We start from the raw sequence: 19,592 nt of genomic DNA, 5'->3' as shown, positions 1-19,592 counted from the left end.
ACAGGCACTGCAATATTGTCCAAGACATCAGGTCCATGTCAGTTTCCAATACACTATGGGCCAGCGAGCAGCTGAAGGTGGTCTCAGCAGCCAGCTGCACCAGTTCAGCGTATTATTTGAGGTCCATTCTACAGCCTTACATTGCACAGTGGGGAGCCATCCCCCATGTGCCACAGCAGCACCAAAATTCTGCCTTGGGTGGCAACAGTTTGCAGTTAAAAGAGTATTGCCGCCATACCTTCTGACCAGAGTGAGCTTGTAACCCAGCAGCTGTGACTGCCTTTGGGAATTTAGTGGACATATGTGGCACAGGCACTGTGCACTCAGGGTCACATACAATTGGCTCAGGTGTGCACTGCTGAGTGAGGTAAACAGTGTCAGCAAAGCAGGATGTGGATGTCAAATGGCCACCCACTGCTGCAGGCTTCTGATGTCATCAGCATCTCAGTGGACCACGTGTCTCCAGAGGGAGAATCCAGGGATGTCATAACATACCAGAATTGTAACCAAAAATGAATAAAATCTATTTTATCTTGCACCATTGTTTTCCTAGCCATCCTTGGCTGGCACCATCACCTCCACAACTCATCATTCCACCACCTCTACACCACAGTGGTCCTACTTACCCTGGGTTGCTATAGAAGTAATATAACTAATAATAATTTTTATATAATAGTTGATCAGCAAGTTTCTTTTTGAGGGCATTGCTGCTGTGTATATGCAATGTAGGGCAACTCCAGTGTGGGTATATAGCACTGACATGTAGGAAGGAATCTGTTGTGGTTGGCCGGAGAGCCAACACAGGGTTACTAAAGGAGGCTGAAATGCACACGTTTTAGCTCACGCAGGCTGGCGTGAGGCCTGGAACATGACAAGGGAATCAGAATTGAGAAAAATGGACGTAGCTGGTGGAATACTTAACTTTAATCCATTAATGACGAACATCGCTCTTGACATTACATGGTTCACAGTACCAATAGCAACAGATAATGGCGCCTTGCTAGGTCGTAGTAAATGACGTAGCTGAAGGCTATGCTAACTATCGTCTCGGCAAATGAGAGCATAGAAGTCAGTGAACCATTGCTAGCAAAGTCAGTTGTACAACTGGGCGAGTGCTAGGAAGTCTCTCTAGACCTGCCGTGTGGCAGCGCTCGGTCTGCAATCACTGATAGTGGCGACACGCGGGTCCGACGTATACTAACGGACCACGGACGATTTAAAGGCTACCACCTAGCAAGTGTGGTGTCTGGCGGTGACACCACAGAATCAGTGTGGCGTTCATGTCTTTCTGACTTGCATGCAGTAAATGGGGAAACATGAACTACGGAGACATTATTACAAAATGCATCCAAACAGGACCAACATAGTGTTATTCTTTTCTTGGCTGCTGAAGGAGAAATGCTGGTAGACATCCATCAGAGAATGAATAATTTGTATGGGGGCAGCATGTCTATCAACAACCTTCATTGTGGAATGGTGCACAAAGTTACGTGCTGGCTGCAATTTGACGCAAGACACTGGTCAGACTGGAAGGCCAGCCTCATCCATTTCAAGTGGGCAACAGTCAAGCAGCCACCCTATAGTCCCCATCTCTCCCCATGTTATTATCAGGGCTTTGGTCCCTGAAAAACAGTGTTGAAGTTTTGACTATTTCTGTCACATGACGATGTGCAGCAGGCAGTTATGAACTACTTCAGGCAGCAGGATATGGTATTTTACCAAACATGTATCTTCAAACTGGTTCATTGGTGGGGTGATTGCTGGCAATTTTGCCTGGTTGGCATATCGATTCTGGACTGTATGGCCTTCAAATGGAAACTTTTTGATTGCTCTTAGTATAACAACTGACATGTAAAATGTAAAAACGTACATTTTCTTGAGCACTGCATGTTCATTAGGTTACGTGGCAACACTTTGACTAGTAGTCAAAGTATCCCCTCTACACGAAAAGAACCATTTCATTGGCATTTCTTGTATTTTATAGCACCTGTGACAAAGCAAGTTGTCTACCACCATTCTACTCTTTGTGCAGTCTTATTTCAGGTATCAAGGTCTATATAACATTTGTGCCAACTCACTTTTAAAAATTCGGATGTTAAAGTTCCTAAATGAAGCATACATTATGCAAATTGTCAAAAGTATTGAAACGAATTCACTGCACTAAACTTTATTATTTTGTTTGTTTAGTTTATTGCTCTGGTTGTAGTGAGCCAATTAGTTTCATCAGAAATGATGGACATCAAAATTATTGCATTTATAAAAATTCTTATGTCTAGCCATAGAGAAAATCTTATGAGCTAATAGGTAAATTTGGATAGAAAGACCACCTTAAAATTAAGGAGCTATTTTTCCTCTTTTCATACTGTATTTACATTAGCCCAAATGTAACCAGTTAAAAAGATCTTGTTAACTAAAGATTTCTCCAGGTCCAAATTTTCAGTGCCAATTATAGCCAAAATTTCAGGTATCTGCTGATATGCTTCTGACGGCCTGATCTTTCTGAATCAGTTGACACCAATATTAATGAACAAGAGACCATAATAAAAATTCGTAAATTTTCAGTAACTAAATTTCAGTATACATGATGAATCCCATGGTCATAAACCTGAAATTCTCAACAGTGTAAGCACAAATTAGTACTTAGATGCTGATCGTGGAAAATAATATGAAAATAAAATATAATGACAAAGTCAATAGCCAATAAAAGACAAATGTTCTCAAGTATAGAATTTATAATCTATCATAAATTAAAGAAGCTGAACAATATCCTGGAGCAAGTTTTTTTTAAGGCAAACACCCATGTTATTTCATTCAGTCTATTAATTCTACTCAGTCTGTTCTCCTGCTCATCCTGCTGTCATTTTGGGCATTCGGCTTTTAGACTTTGTCCAGCATAGCTTCAGGCTAGCTAGTCTGCATTTTAGCCCAGCCTTGGGAACTGTTTATGTTGTCTTTCCGTTTGTTTAATTCAGCCTAAGAGAACATATTTTATAGTTGTGAACAGTAGACATCAAAATGTATGTGTTACCATTAAGTCGAATAATATTTACAACTATGGTAACAGTTCTGTGACTTTTCTACTTAGCTGTGATCACATCATCTGTACTGTGTGCAATTTTGGTTTTTGACAAAGTAAGAACTATTAAGCTCCTCATACGTCTGTACTAACTACCTATGTGTAAACATTATTAGAGACCATAACAGATGTGGTCATCAACAGTATGATCTTAAGGATGCAATGAGAGATTGATGAACTTCCAATTTTGAACTTAAAAGGAGGCTTCTAGCTACTCATTTTAATAATAGATCCTACATCAGCATTTTTAGGTGGTTATCCAGTGAAACTGAGCAGCTACTGAAGGCTTATACCACAACAGGTAGGTTTAGTTATGTGAAATACTGTATTTTGTGCTCTCAGGGAGTAGGAATGTGAAGAGAATATGCCAAGAAATCATAAAAGATTATCTTCAACAAGAAGCTATAACAATGCTACTCCAGAAAATATCCAATTATCATTAAATTAAATTAAAAATGGTACCATAATGATAACTGCAGCTTCTAAAAAAGTATTATATAGCCAAAGGAACATTAATTAATAGGCTTCACAACTGGGACATGAAAAACAGTTTGACAAGCCCACTGTATTTTAGAATGAAGAGGAGACAGCTTTGGTGCACCGTGTTGCTGTTGGTTTACCTTTTGCAGAAGCTATGGGAAACCATGTTGTTGTTGGTTTCCCTTTTGCAGAAACTATGTGAAGTGAAGTTCATTGTAACATCCTTCATAAAACCAGATGTCCCCATGTATGAGGTAATAAAAGACTACAAAAAAGCTATCCTAGTTGCTAATGAAAAATTACGTCATTATCTTAATAGGAGAATCTAATGATGTGTATCATAACAGTGCAAAGCAGGCTGCCAGAGCAACAGTGAAAGCCCTCAACAGGCTACCAAGTATACGCACAACCTATGATTTAATTCCTACTTTGTGTCTTAACAAAGAAATCAGAAACACAAATAAGAAACTAAATAAAATGACTTAAGTGTTTTCGAATGCATCTTTTCATGAATTGCATGCCTATGAAAGAACCATGGAACATGGCCTGCACTTAAACAACACAGGTAAAAGATTTTTGTGCCAGAAAATAAGAGAACACACCAGTAATTTAAATAAGAGAACCAATCCTCAAATTTTCTTGAATATGGAATAACAAGAACAGACTAAAACACATTATTATGCCGATAATGTGAAAGAGAAACTTGTTCACCAGCAGCCCAACAAGTGGCTATACAAGATTCATCTAAAATTACCCCACCTACTGAACTTGTGATCTTACCATCACAGAGGGCATCATCTGCAAAAGAAGAGGGAACATTGTCTGCAAAGATTAGCTATCAACCACAGGATCAGTAGTATTTCCAACAGCAACAGCAGTAAAAACATCAACTGTAGATCTTGTGACAGCTGCTGGAGCAGCTCATGGATCCATGGGAATAAGTACCAGGAACAAAAAGTCCACACAAATGGACCAAACATTGTGGTACCCAGAGGTAGGGAAAATGTGATATAGCATGGGGAGCAATAGATTTTAGAAAATCAGTTTAAAAATGCTGCATCAAAAGTCCAGTGTGCCTCTAACAAATCAGAATATTAGAAGTCTTATTAGCTGCTTAAGTAAGCATTATTTTCATAATGACAGAGCATGGTTTAAAGCAGAGTGAATTAAAGGTTTTCAATGTAATGGGATACAAAATTGTAGCATATTATTCCAAAACTGAGCATAAAAGTGAGGAGTAGCAATATATGTAGACAGCAGTCACACAAAAGATTTCAAATTGCACAGATATTTTATTTGAAGCTGCAGCAGCACAAAAAAGTTCATGGAGGAAAAATGGCTTTTAATAGGAATATATTGTTCACCTAGCTCAAGCATTAAAACTTTTTATTGCAAGTTAATGTGCTAATTCATAAAATCATGAAAAAATACATTTTTTATATTGATAGTAGGTGACTTAAATATAAATGGCGTATGCTGAAAATCAGTGGCTATGCAAGAAGTTTTCATAACATTATGACATAAAATCTCCAGTTTTGTGTAAAAAATCCAACAAGATATACAGAAACATCAAGCATTTTAATAGACCATGTTCATCAAATGTACCTACACACAGGCAAAAAGTTCAGGTTTTGAATTCTATTGTTGCAGACCATTTTGGACAAACAACTGAGCTGTGAGGACTACATAGTGGCTGACTAGAAATTTTACCAAAATCAGAAAATGGGATGATGTGTACATAGAGGCCAATGTAGAAAAGAGCTGGGAATCTTTCTGTGGTGTATTTAGACACTACACAGAAATATCTTGTCCTAAAAAATACAGAACTATTATGGGTAAACCAAACAGAAAATGGTACACCATAGAAATTAAAAAAGCAAGGGATGAACTGACTGAGTTCAGTGAAAATTACCAGAAAGATAAAGGACACGACAGCCATGAGGCTGACAGGAGGAAGAAGAAAGCGCACACTAGGATGGTAAGAGAAGCAAAAGCTAGCCACCAAAAACTTTAAATACAAACGTATAATATCTCTAAAATGTGACTCTTCAATCTTTCCTCGCAGATCTCTAAAATTGTCTGTAATTATATAAATGAGAACAGAAAAGAGTCACTTGTTTAAAAGATCCAAGTATAATATTGACAAGGGAAGGAGAAAAAGTGACAGATCCACAACAACTGCAATACAGTGAGACTTTGATTTTACATTCTTGGATTTTATGTTTTTTGTGATTCAGCACCATAAATTTGTACCTCCTGTGAAAAATCCATGATTAATGCCAAAAGTGCCTCAGTTTTACATTTCTTCCTAGTAAGATTTACCTCAGTTCTAAGTTCTTACTCAATGTCTCACTTGACTCTGTCCCGTTTCCTTCCTATTGACATCTGATGTAACTGAAAAAGTTGTAAGTGGCCCAAAATACAGATTGTTTGCTCTATGATTGGTGGCAGAATTAAGGGAATATTTTAGGCCATTTTGGAGAGGGGAGACACGAGAGGTGAAATACTGACATAATTCACAATTGGTGTTGCCAACACAATTTGCAACATTTGGCTTTACAGCAAAATTATGGTAAAACTATTGCCAGATTGCAGTGGTAATGGAAAGTGTTGTGCACCAAACCAATACATGATGAAAGAGTCCAGCCACCACTTTTTCTTGTGCCATTTATAACTCAGTATCATCTTTTTGCATGTATTTCTGATGTGCTGTATTGAGCAACAATATCAGTTGTCAACCTTTTCAATTCACTCACAGAGTCTCGAAGAGAATGCTCAGTCATAACTGAGGAAACGTCACCCATTTCTGTTTAGTGAATTCTTATTGGTTGGTGACATGGAAAGTCACCCAATAGCCAGCACAGCCACCACAGCATGCTAAAAACACATAAAATGAGCCCACCTGCTGGGTGTGTGGAGGAGGGGAGTGGACCTTCAGTGGCAGGAGTGCAGGTAGTGGGGAAAGCATTTTGTGAAGTGCTGAAAATATACTTTTTGTGCAGATGATGTGCTATGATAGAGATGTCAAATGGAAATAGAACATGGGTTTTGCGATAGCACATTTTAAAGACTTCTCTGATCAAATCTGACATGATACAGTTGTAACAACTACATACACTACTCATGTATATACTTTGCACCACACACTGTAGATAGTAAAAGTATTTAGCGAGTACTTTGACCCTTTGAAAGCTTTTTTTGTGTTTGCCTTTAAATTCTTTTAAACAACTGGACTTTTGTGGCAGAAGAGGAAAAGCTGCAGACATAATAAAAACCTTTCTTGAAAACAGGCAACAGTGTTGACATAAAAGTTTTCTAGGTTTGGTACCGTGTCATAATGTAAAAACTACTGCAGCTATATAAAAACCAATGTTTCGGCCACAATTGCAGCGGCCTTCTTCTGGGTGCTGCAATTGTGGCCATAACGTTGCTTTTTCTATAGCAGCAGTAGTTTTTACATTATGACGCACTACCAAACACAGAAAACTTTTATGTCAACTGACTCTGGCCGTGGAAGCCTACGCAATTATATTAGGCAACAGTCTGTTGAAATAAAACACAAATCCAGAAATACAGAGAAAAATGTCTACTCTGATTTTCTGCAGTTACAATATAGTAGCACAGAGTTTAGTACAGGGACATCTGCTCTTTATCTTGTACGGGGTGTCCATGATTAAAATTCCAGCTTCAAAACACTGTAGAAAGAGACCTGCCGCTTAAACTGACATAAAACTTGAACAGAATGTTATTGACGGGGGACGGGGGGGGGGGGGGGGGGGGGGGGACATGCCATGGGGGAGGTGGGGGGGACAAAAATTTAACCAATAGATGGTGCTTTAAGCATCAGAATATACACACCAACAGAGGGGTGGCACATGGCTGTTCCTCAGTTTGCATCCAAGATGTCTAACAGTACTGTCTCCATGAAGGATGCTGCTGTTAAAGCCCTCTTACAAGAACGGTGACTGTGCACCAGTAGCCCTGCAGAAGTTCCATACACTCTAGGGTATGAAAGAAGGTGCTTGTCTGATGTCTGCTAGGGGTCTGGAGAAAATGATAACAAAAATTAAAAAAATAGCTTCTTTTGTAGTGCAATGAGACAGAGGGAGGAAAGCAGTTGATCCCACGTGTCTGGAAGATGTGGCCTCAGCACTGTAGAAGGGCTCAAGTAGTGGTGTGCAAACATATAGCGCAGGGGGGATTGACTGAACATTGGACATGCCTGTGAGTAAGGTGTGTAAAATGCTGCAAAACATCCTGCGTTGCTATTCACACAAAATCACCCCTGTGAGGAATTGCTTCTTGCTGACGTGCCAGCAAGACAAATGTTCACTCTGGATTTTCTTGCTCACATGATAGTGGACAGTGAATGGCCTTGGAACATTCTGTGGATACATGAAGCACATTTCCATCTCCAAGGACATGTCAATACACAGAATTGTAGAATATGGACTACAGAAATTTCTGCATGAACATCATGCCTTGCACAGCCAGTGAAGTGGTTGCAGCAGAGGCATTTCAGAAATGCTGTAATTATGAACCGTCATTTCCTTACAGCCTGGCTGTCCAGGTCACCTGACCTCAATCTATGTGACTCTGGTTGTGGGATCATCTGAAAGATGTTGTGTCCAGTGCTCCAGTTATGAATGTAGCTGAATTGAAGGCACACATTGTGCAACGCATTCTGAATGTGACCCCAAGACACTCTGGAAGATGGTGTTTCTTAATATCAACTTATGGCAGAAAACAGTGTATAGCATGTTGAACATGTTTTGTGCCAGTCTCACAACAATTAGAAACTGATGTAATTTTGATTTTTATGCAATTGGTGTCAGGACAGTTAAAAACCAATTTTTTCCATGCGATATGGTACGACTTTGCCGTAGTGGATGGGCTCATGTAACTACGTAACAGCTGTTGACTGTCAAAATTATGCAGTCACAGATATTGAAAAATAAAGATGTTGTAATTTACAGGTTAAATCATAGCCATTGTATCACAATTTATCTGTTATTTTTAGCTGACCTTATTTATGTTAAGACACTTACAGCACCAGCTATTGTTAAAACTTATGTTATTCTGAGCAGTGATTCCCTTTCTAATATGTTCTGAAACTAGAACTTTAATTATGGACACCCTGTGTATAAATTGCATTACCACCACAGAAAACGAAAAAGTAATTATGTATTCTGATGACCCAACTTTACTAGTATGTAGTGACTCAGTGAAGGATTTGGAAAAGAGAGCCAGTGAGACTATGCATATGGCAAAAGGATATTTTAAAGAAAATAATTTATCGATCAACAGGAATAAAACAATACGTACAAAATTTGAAAGACACAGGACTAACAGCTCAGAGGAGTTTCCTCTGAGCATTGGGAATGCAGACTTAGAAGAAGTGGACTGTAATAGTTTTCTAGGAATAGAGATAAATTTATGACATGGAAAATCACTTTGGTAAGATCTCATCAGAAATAAGTAAAATATATTCTTAATGAAGAGAATGAGCTGTATGATGGACACTGAAAACTTGTTAAAAAAGTACTACAAACTTATCTACCCAGACACATTTTACTGTATAGCAGTATGGGGGAAGCAGCAAATCTACGCATTTGGATAATTTTAAAACTTCAAAAGAAAGCCAACAGATGTACAGCACAACTATTGCAATAGGAATTAATTGTGCCAAGCTTATAAATACATGAGACAATACTTCTTCTAATGCTAAATTGTATAGCACCATTAAACAGAGATTTTCATGACCACAACACAAGAACTAGAGAAAATTATGTTATGAACTCAGTAATTTTAAACACTTTATATTTTGCATTTCATACAGAAATATCACTCAGCATGGCTAACAAGGCCAGAGTGGGTGTTTCTGATCCCTGATTTTCAGACTGTTATCACTCAGTGGTTACATGAGGTGGAAGATATTGAATAAAGTGATGCTGAAACTGCCAACAAAAGTGATCCTGAATGCAACGGTGAACACGATATTGAATCAGAACTCGATATATCAGAAAGTGATGAGTGTGAACGAGTTAGAGAAGGAACAAAACAGAACACTTTCTATGGATGCAACCGCTATAAGTGGTCAACAGTGGAACCTAAGAGAAATGTTCAAACGCCTGCTCACAATATTATAGTACATCTTCCTGGACTCAAATGGAATGTGCAACGTCTTGGCCATTCTTATACACCACTGCAGGTATGGGAATGCCTTTTTTCAGAGGAAATGCTAACTGAAGTTGTAACACACACAAATGAGAAAATCAAACAATATGGAAGTAGATATGCGGATGAAACCAGAACAGAATTGAAAGATGTTTCACTGATAGAAATGAAGGCCTTTATTGGATTACTGTACTATACTGCAATTTTCAAATCCAATAAAGAGAATCTTGAATTTCTCTTTGCTACCAATGGTACCGGTCATGATATATTTCGCTGCACAATGTCATTGAAACGAATATGGGTTTACTAAATACAAGACCCTGGGTTCATATCTGCCCAAGAAAAATAAAACAATGCTATTAAATTCATCTATGCATCACTATAAAAGCATGGGCAATGAGACAGGCAAACCTTAAATAATACTTTTTTTATAATCAAGCAAAAGGAGATGTTGACAGATTAGATAAAAAATGTATGACCTTTTCAACTAGCTGGTGCATCTGTCATTGGCCAATGGCAATGTTCTTTGAAATTCTTAACATTGCTGGTGTAAATTCACATGTACTTTATTCAGCCTTCAGGGACAATAAACCCCCCTCAAGATTTGATTTCCTAAAAGACCTTTCAAAGCAACTGTGTGAGATGTACCTAAATGACAGGTTACTCAATTCAAGACTACCTAGAGAACTCAGAGGTTCTATTGTACATATTCTCAATAAGCCATTGCCTTCTTCAGTGCAAAATGTTGGTCCAGTGAAACAGAAGAGGTGTTTCCTGTGTCCTCAATCATTGGACAAGAAGACTGAAGTGGTCTGTATAAACTGCAAATGACATATTTGTGCATCCTGTAGGCACTCGATCTGTTTCAAGTGTATGAATGAATGAAAATTTGCTCAAGTTCAGGGTTTGTGGAATTACATTAAATTGAACCTTACCTGATTAATCTTTGTTTTGTTCGATATTTTGAACACTGATGCACATATCTGAACTGCTCTTAATTTCCGAAGTCATGTTTTAAATTTTTTTCAGTAATTAACATATACTTTGCAATTTGAAGCTGGTGAGCTAAGGAGGTATTAATTTTTAAAAAGGCCATTGTTATGTTTTGATTTTGCAAAGCTGTTTTGGTGTCAATACAGACTAAATATCAATGGGAATAGCCTGTATTCCTTACTTTATATTTATGTTGAGATGCTTGTCTAGAAAATTTGATGAGTCTGGGGTATGTAAATACCCCACGACACAGTTTACTTCATAAAACATTCACGACACTGACTGAGGGTTAAAGAAATATTGGAGACACAGTTTGGATGACTGGAAAAATGCTTAAAAAAGGAGATCACAAATTTTGCCAAAAGATAGTTTCCTGATATTATTAACAACCCTGTATGATAAGATCAAAGGCTCACAAGAATGTGAAACTGTAAGCTAGCATCTTCTTTAAGGATTCAGAAAATGTACTATCTCTATCTGGCCTTTTAATCCAAAGCAGGTACTAAGCTGCCTACCTGTACAAAATAACTCTGACTCGAATGAAATTAAACCTAAGGTTTTCAGTGCATTGATAGATATTTTGAAATCCATGAGACATGAGGGAAACACCTAACCTCGCAGACACCATTCCAAAGTAAATGTCACAGCAGGAAAGTGTTTGTGCATGAAGGACATTGTAGACGATCCAAATTCCTCTTCCAGTGAGGACAATGTTGCAGATTTTTATTAATTAAATACAGGTAAAGTCATGTATGACTGTATAATATATACTATTTTATTTATTTTATTTATTTGCAGCTGCTGATGATGTGGGAAAATTGTCTGAACATGCTGCTGAAATTCCGGAGAATTCAAGAATGGCTCAACCAAGTGTAAAAATCAATGACTTGGTGATTATTTGTGTGCCAACAACACACAATGTGCACGAGTACTTTGTGCGTGAAATTCAAGAGATAAATGGCTAAGAATTTCTTGTTAGGTTTCTGAGAAAACAGAAAAATAAGTTTGTGTGGTCAGAAATGTTGGATTAAAGTTTAATATTATGTAAGCAAATAGCTTTATTACGTAGTAAACCAGATGTTTTGAAGTGGGGTTTATGTTACTCAAAAAAAGGACTTGAAGACTTTTCTCTTAATTGAATTGTTTAGGGAGGTTACTGCCAGGTCATATTGCAATAAGTTCAAATTTAGATCAACACGTATGTATAATATGTTTACCATAAATGATAACTGTGCTATAGCTTCATTGTGGATGATTAAAAAAGTTTTTAGAATACAAATTTGTGTTTACATATTATGATGATGATGATGATGATGATGATGATGATGATGATGATGGTCTATTTACACTTTTCATTAATCCTGTGGAAACAGTCAAAGCTACCCCAACCGTGGATTAATTTTGATAGGTGAGAAAAAAATTATTTCCCTTGATGTGTATGCTTTTAAATAAAGTTGGGTATATCGTTCAGTAGCTAGATGGTTTGCCCATAAAATACCACATTCAGTTTGAGGAAAATATTTACATATGTTTTGATGTCGCATTTAAATTAAAAATATTGCACAAAGTTTCCCCATTTGACGGTAGTGATACTGGAGTCATCAGCACCATATATATGCATAGTTTCACACACAGTTAGAAAATATATATTTGCAAACACCAAATACACACACAACAATAGTTTTGGTCACAGTTAAAAAATATATAATCTACAGTTGTGCATACATACAGTTGCCAGCACAAGATCTTTACATGATTTTATATGGAATTTATGGCAGAATCTCTTATGTAAGGATTTTGTACATAGTACTTGGTTCTAAGAACTACCTTATGCTGTAACAATAGACTGAGACTAGGTGACATTTTAGTTTTTGTTTGAATGCAGACAGTGTTCATAAGTTCTTGATGCTGCATGGAAGTCCTTTGTGAAATATGCATCCAGCTTTTTCAGTATCTTTGTTGCTAAGTTTAATTGTATATATGTGGTAATTTTTACATCTTGCGCTGTTGTTCTGTATATTTTTGTTCAGCAAAGCTGTACATTTTATTTCCATAATTGCTTCATGTGTGTACAGTGCAGGCATTGTCGGTATTAGTAATTCCTTAAATCTATTTCTGCAGAACTGTCTTAGTGATAAATTTCCAATGCACCCAATAGCTTTCTTTTGCATTTAAGGTACTCTACATATCAGTATATTAGCTGGACTGGGATATTCATTATGAGAAATGTGGATAAATACCTTATTACACATTTAGTTGCATATCATTGCTGACAGTTTGTGACATTTTTCTCAGGAGAAATAATTTTTGAACAAATTTTATCTATTTGAGTCTCCCATGATGTGAAACTGTCCATCATTGAGGCCAGAAACTTGCTGTAATGAACTTCCGAAATAACTAAGTCCCCAAGCTTGATACCAAATTGTGTAGTTTGATTGCCTGTTTTCTTGTATTTGCATTAAAGTTGCTTTAATTCCATTTACAAAAAGGTTGCAACACCAAAATATTTGTACGCCCTCGCTGTCTCTAAACATGTCATCATTTTTAGGTCATTTGCTAATTTGCTGTTGACTAATAGTGATATGTCATCAGCATACATGATCACTGTTTCATTTATATCTTCTGGCATGTCATTTACGTATAGAACAAATAGTAATTGTCGCAATAATGAACCTTGCAGTACATCATGTTTTACCTCTTTGAATGTTGAAATCACACATGGCTTAATAATATTTATTGCTCTGCCTCGTATCCCATACTAGTTTAATTTTTCTAATAGAAGTCTGTGACACTCACAATCAAAAATGTTTGAGAGAGTGAGGAATAGGCTACAGACTTGTTCCTATTTTTCCTACATCTTGACTATATATCCTGTGAAGTCTGCAATTGCTGTCTGTGGTGATCGACTTCTTGTGAAGCCATGCTCTGCCTTACTTATTATGTTATGAATTTCTGTGAAATTTACTGTCCTATCCTTTATGGCTATTTCTACAATTTTAGATACTACAAATCAATTTCAAAAAATGCTGAGGAAGCAAAGGCTGTTGCACTCTTAGTTTATAAGAGAATGTGCAAACAATGACAGGCAAAAGTTAATGGAAATTTGCATGTCTGTAAAAAGATTGATGTGCATAGCTTACAACAGCTACCATGATCATACCTTAGTAATAGATCGTGCTGAGAACCTGAGGAAATTCTGGTTGTACGTAAAATTGCTAAGTGCATTTAAGACTTCTATCCATTCAGCTGGCCAGTCGCGGTGGTCTCGCGGTTCTAGGCGTGCAGTTCGGAACCGTGCGACTGCTACGGTCGCAGGTTCGAATCCTACCTCGGGCATGGATGTGTGTGATGTCCTTAGGTTAGTTAGGTTTAAGTAGTTCTAAGTTCTAGGGGACTGATGACCACAGCAGTTGAGTCCCATAGTGCTCAGAGCCTTTTGAACCATTTTTCCATTCAGCTGTTGATCAGTTTGGTGTGGCAGTAAAAGATAGCAAAGGTAAAGCCAAAGTTTTAAATTTATCATTTAAGAAATCATCCACACAGGAATATCATACAAAGATACTGCTGTTTGACCATCGCAAAGACTTCCATATGGAGGATGCTCCACTGGTGTAGAGAATAACTGAAAGAGTTGAAAGCAAATAAGTTGCCAGATCCTGGTGGAATCCCAATACAGTATTACAAAGGTACTCTACAATATTGGCTCCTCACTTAGATCACATTTATCATGAATCTCTCGCTCATCATGAAGTCCCAAGCAATTGGAAAAAAGCTCTGGTGATTCCTGTGTATAAGAACGGTAAAAAAATGGACCTGCAAAATTACGGACCAATATCTGTAACATCAGTTTGCTGCAGAATCCTCGAACATATTCTCAGTCCAGATATAATAAATTTTCTTGAGAGGGAAAAGCTTCTGTCCACAAATCTGCATGGCTTTAGAAGACATCACTCATGTAATGAAACTCAATGTGCCCTTATCTCACATGAGATTCTGTGAGCTGTGGATAAAGGGCAACAGGTGGAGTCCATATTCCTAGATATCTGAAAAGCATTTGACAAAGTACCACATTGCTGACTGTTAACAAAGGTACAAGCATACAGACTATGTTCACAGATATGTGAGTGGCTCAAAGACTTCTTAAGTAACAGAACCCAGTAGGTTGTTCTTGAAGGCAAGTGTTCATCAGAGACAAGGGTATCGACAGGGCTGTACCAGGGATGTGTGATATGACCACTGTTATTTTCTATATACATAAATTATCTGTTAGACAGGGTATGCAGCAGTCTGTGGCTGTTTACTGATGATGCATTGAGACGATTTTATACTCTAATCTCCTTTTATTTCTTCATTGTATTAACACTGATCTAAGTAATAAATCCAAAGTGCAGATTAACAGGAATAAAAGCGAAGGAAGGCAGTGGTCAGTGTATATAAAAAGAAGATGCCATGAATTAAAGAATGCAGACTTCTAGTTTCAAATAGTTGTGAATTTTTTAACATCATATGGGGCAATTAAAACTGATATTGAAAGCAGAATAGCTCAAAACAAGAAAACATTTTCAAAAGAAAAATCTATCAAGAGTACTGAGAAATATTTGTTCCAGAACGAAAAAAAGCCTTTAAGCTTCCTGAATGAGAAAAATGTTGTCCTATAAGGGCACTCAGAGCTGAAGCTCGAGCAGTAGAATGCTCATGTGAACTGATCCCTCCAAGCACAGGTTTGATGAGAGTGCTAACCTCACTCAACAGTTACAGTTTTGAGTTCCAGACCTGGCCAGATACACAGTTTAAATTTATCAAAAATTTTACTATATTGTGTACTTTGCTTCCTATGTAATATCTCTTCTCTACACCTCTTAAGTGCAGTATTATAATCTCCACAGTAAGAATTATGAATGGTTTCCTTTTGATGATGTGAGACTACACTAGCCTAATAATTATCTTATGCAGACTAGTGTGAATACATTTACAAGTTTGTGATACTTTTTTGTATTAATTTGTGAATAAAAGGTGTTTACAATTTAGGCTTGTTCCAAATCATTCACATCCATGTCACTTAGTACCTATGGAAGCAACATCAGTGTATCACATCTTTTGTAGAAATTTATTATGCACTTCTGTTTTCCCAATTTGTTCCACATCGTTGAGGATCCCTTTGCAAGGGGTCTATGGAAAACACAGTGCACCTATGCTATTTTTTATTTTTATTTATTTATTTGGTCCTGTTGATTACATATTATACAGCCAGTGTACAAGTAATATAGGACAAGTCAATTGATGCAATTACAGTTGTACATTAACATGTATACATCACATTGCATATACATTGGTTTTTTTTACAAGAACAATTACTTGAATGCAGTATTAAAGCCTGCATAATGCCAAAAACAGTTTAAGTGATTGTTTAAAATAGTAGAGTAAGTGACAGTGCATATTTTTATGCTACTGACATATATATAAGGAAGTAAATTTTCCTCATGGTCATGGTTTGAATGAATAAAAGTTTTAACTGCATTCCTTAAGAAGAGGTTTAAATGAATGATCAAGAGAGTGGGATACATGGGTGTTCACATTTTCTCATAATGAAACAGATAAATTTACATTTTATCACCACAATTTCAATTAAACTACAAGTAACAACATCACACTTTATCTTTAAGGGAGTGCTTTTCTTAGGCAGTTTCCCCCACTCTTGTACCTCATAACTCTAAGTATTCATTCATTTTATAGAAAGTTTGTTCAATGAGAAATAATTTTAGTTTCCTTTTGAAAACCTGTCCATTATTTATTCCCTTTTTTATATTGATGGGGAGCTTATTGAAGATCTTTATAACTGACTCAGTAACTTCCCTATGTACTTTAGTGAGAGATGCAGAGCCTTGATGAAAATTTTTCACCTGTCTTGTGTCATGGTTGTGGATGTCACAGTTTTTTTGAAACAGTTCCCTGTTGTTGGCTACAAATAACATCAGTGAGTATATATACTGACCTGTGATGGTAAGTATTCTGAGAGATTTGAAGAGACCTCTGCAAGATGTCCCATTAGGGGCGCCAAAAATTCGCCTCACTGCTCGTTTTCATATTCTGAAGACTTTTTCAACACCTGTAGTATTTCCCCAGAACATTATGCCATAGGAGAGAACAGAATGGAAATATGCAAAGTAAATATGCAAAGTATGACAACAACACTATTTCTCTGTCTACTAACGGATGGAGAGCTCTTAGTGCAAAGCACAATGACCTAATTTTTTTTGCCAGCTGATCAATTTGTTCTTTCCATCTTAGGTGACTGTCTATCTGGATACCAAGGAATTTTGTATGTGTGGTTTCATTAATTTTTTGATTGTTAACATGTATTTCAGGAGCTTTATTTTTTGTCAGAAACTGTATCATATTGGTTTTTGAAATATTTAAGGTTAGGTTATTTGCCGTGAACCATTTGTGTACTTGAGTGGAGACTGTCATGGCTGTATCCTGCATTGTGGAGTTGGGTCCTTTTACGAGGATACGTGTATCGTCGACAAACATTACTATTTTTGCTCTGTTGTTAATTGTGATTAGTAGACCATTAATGTAAATCAGGAAAATTAATGGCCCAAGAATTGAGCCCTGTGAGACTCCATACTTTATATTTCCCCAGTCTGATGTTAATGCTGTTCCTGTACAGTCTGATGTTAATGCTGTTTCTGTCCCTCTTAAAGCAACCCTTTGCTTCCTGTTCTGCAAGCATTATTCTAACCAAGTCAAAGATTTGTCTTTAATGCCATAATGTGGAAGCTTTTTTAAGAGTGTGTTGTGATCTATACAATCAAATGCCTTGGCAAGGTCACAAAAAATCCCCACTGGATACCTTTTGTAATTTAGTTCACCTAAAATTTCATCTGTTATGTTAAATATAGCTCTGTCAGTGGAGGAGCCCTTACGAAAGCTGAACTGTGTAGGAGCCAGTAAGCCATTTTGTGTAGTGTGACTATAAATCCTGTCATACACTATTCTCTCCAATACCTTTGAGAATACTGACAGAGGGGAGATGAGCTGATAGTTGGATATTTCATCCCTTGCTCCACTTTTGTGAACTGGTATCACTACTGCATGTTTTAATCTATCTGGGAACACACCAGTTTCCATAGATCGTTTACACAAATAGCACAATATATAACTGATTAAATCTGCACATTATTTTAGAATCCTACTTGATATGCCATCGTATCCACAAGAATCTGAGTTTTTGAGTAATTTTATGGTTTTTTCAATTTCTTTAGGGGTTGCACTTCTGAAATGAAGTGCTACTTTAGATGTCATTTGCATGTGGTTTAGTAGTTCAATAACTTCTGTGTGAACCTGTTCATTATGGTTCACTGTTTTTTCAGCTACAGAGAGAAAAAAATTGTTGAAATCTGAGGCTGCAGCTTTGTGTTTATTACTGTCAGTTTTTATGTTCCTATTTGTCTCACTTTTTATGATGTGCCATATGGTTTTTATTTTATTGTTTGAATTGCTAATTTTTTGTGCATAGTGCAACTGTTTGGCCTTCTTGATTACACTTGTTAGAATTTTACAGTATTTCTTGTAATGTAACGTTACTGCTGGGTCTGTACTAGTCCTCTGTTGTACATACAGATCTCTCTTTTTGTTACATGATATTTTTATGCCAGTAGTTAGCCACTCTTTCCTTTTACTACAGGTGGGTTTGATTTTAATCTGTCTTTGGGGGAAGAAGCTTCAAAATGTTTAAGGAATGAGTTGAACTTCTCATTCACTGTGTCAGCCTGGTATACTTCCTCCCATTGTTCATGGCATAAACTATTTCTGAACAAGCACGTAGATTCAGCATTTATTGATTTAATATGTTTAACTTGGTTACAATGGCCATGTGTTGTTTTTCTGTTGGCAACTTTTAGGGTTGTCATTTGACCGTCGTGATCAGACAGACCATTTGTTATTGCCCGTGTCATCACTTCATTGTAATTTATGGGATCTAGGAACATATTATCAATCAGGGTCTTGCTGTGCCCATATACTCTTGTTGGGAATGAGATCATGGGGAGCAGATTGAAGTGATTCTAATAGTTTCTGGTTGTTATTTTTTTGGAGTAAGTTTATATTAAAGTCACCACATACAGTGACATTACTATTGTTTCTATAACGTTTAGTAAGAACTGTTTCTAGCTGAGAGAGAAATTTTTGAATGTCTCCCATAGGTGACCTGTAAACTGTGACTATGATCAGGAACTGTGTTTCAAGCAAATTTGACTGCACGACATTCAAAGTGCTGTTCAATACAATATTTAGATACATCTATAACTTGTGACCTAATAGCATTGTGTGTGTAAATTTCCACTCTGCCTTGTCTTAAATTGCTCTGACAGTAGGAAGAATCAATTTAATAACTATTTAAATGTAGCTGATTAATTTCTGTGGCTTCCAAGTGTTCACCTTACATGCTGTGTTAGACACAGCTTTGGCATACCTTGTACTTGATGCTACTTGTAGTCCATATACCCTTGTTTAGTAGAATTGTATATTAATATTGCTTGAAATATGTTTACCCTACACATCAACACAAACATAAAGTTCCAAGTAGTAACAGATTTAAGAAAACTGATGAAAGCTATCCAGACCAAGCAGTAGGAGCCGTAGCTAATAGTTATGATGACCAACGGTTTGAGCAGCTGATGGACATCAGAGTCAATCTGACAGAACCAAACAATCCTTCAATCACTCCCTGAACTATCGCAGGCCCTCCACATTCTTTGAAAGAAAAATGGTGTACAAAGTAAATCCCCACCAGTAAAATGGCTTCATTTCCCCAGAGGAATATAATTGTGTTTAGGATTATTTAGAAGAAATAAGACTTCCTGCT

General features: G+C 37.0%; 1 long non-coding RNA gene across 3 annotated transcripts in view; it reads left to right on the top strand.

The window, feature by feature from the left end:
* Positions 1-12,343, top strand: part of LOC126297564 (uncharacterized) — a 57,985-nt gene extending 45,642 nt beyond the window's left edge. Inside the window, exon 6 of one of the 3 annotated variants that reach the window (XR_007552545.1) lies at positions 11,525-12,343. This is a non-coding gene — a long non-coding RNA (uncharacterized LOC126297564). The remainder of the gene's footprint in view (positions 1-11,524) is intronic. The other 2 variants (XR_007552544.1, XR_007552546.1) reach the window with 2 other exon arrangements.
* Positions 12,344-19,592: the final 7,249 nt, after the last annotated feature.

This window comes from Schistocerca gregaria, chromosome X, assembly GCF_023897955.1.
Source record: "Schistocerca gregaria isolate iqSchGreg1 chromosome X, iqSchGreg1.2, whole genome shotgun sequence".
Taxonomy (NCBI): domain Eukaryota; kingdom Metazoa; phylum Arthropoda; class Insecta; order Orthoptera; family Acrididae; genus Schistocerca; species Schistocerca gregaria.
The sequence above is the reverse complement of the archived record's forward strand: the minus strand, read 5'-3'. Positions and strand labels throughout refer to the sequence as shown.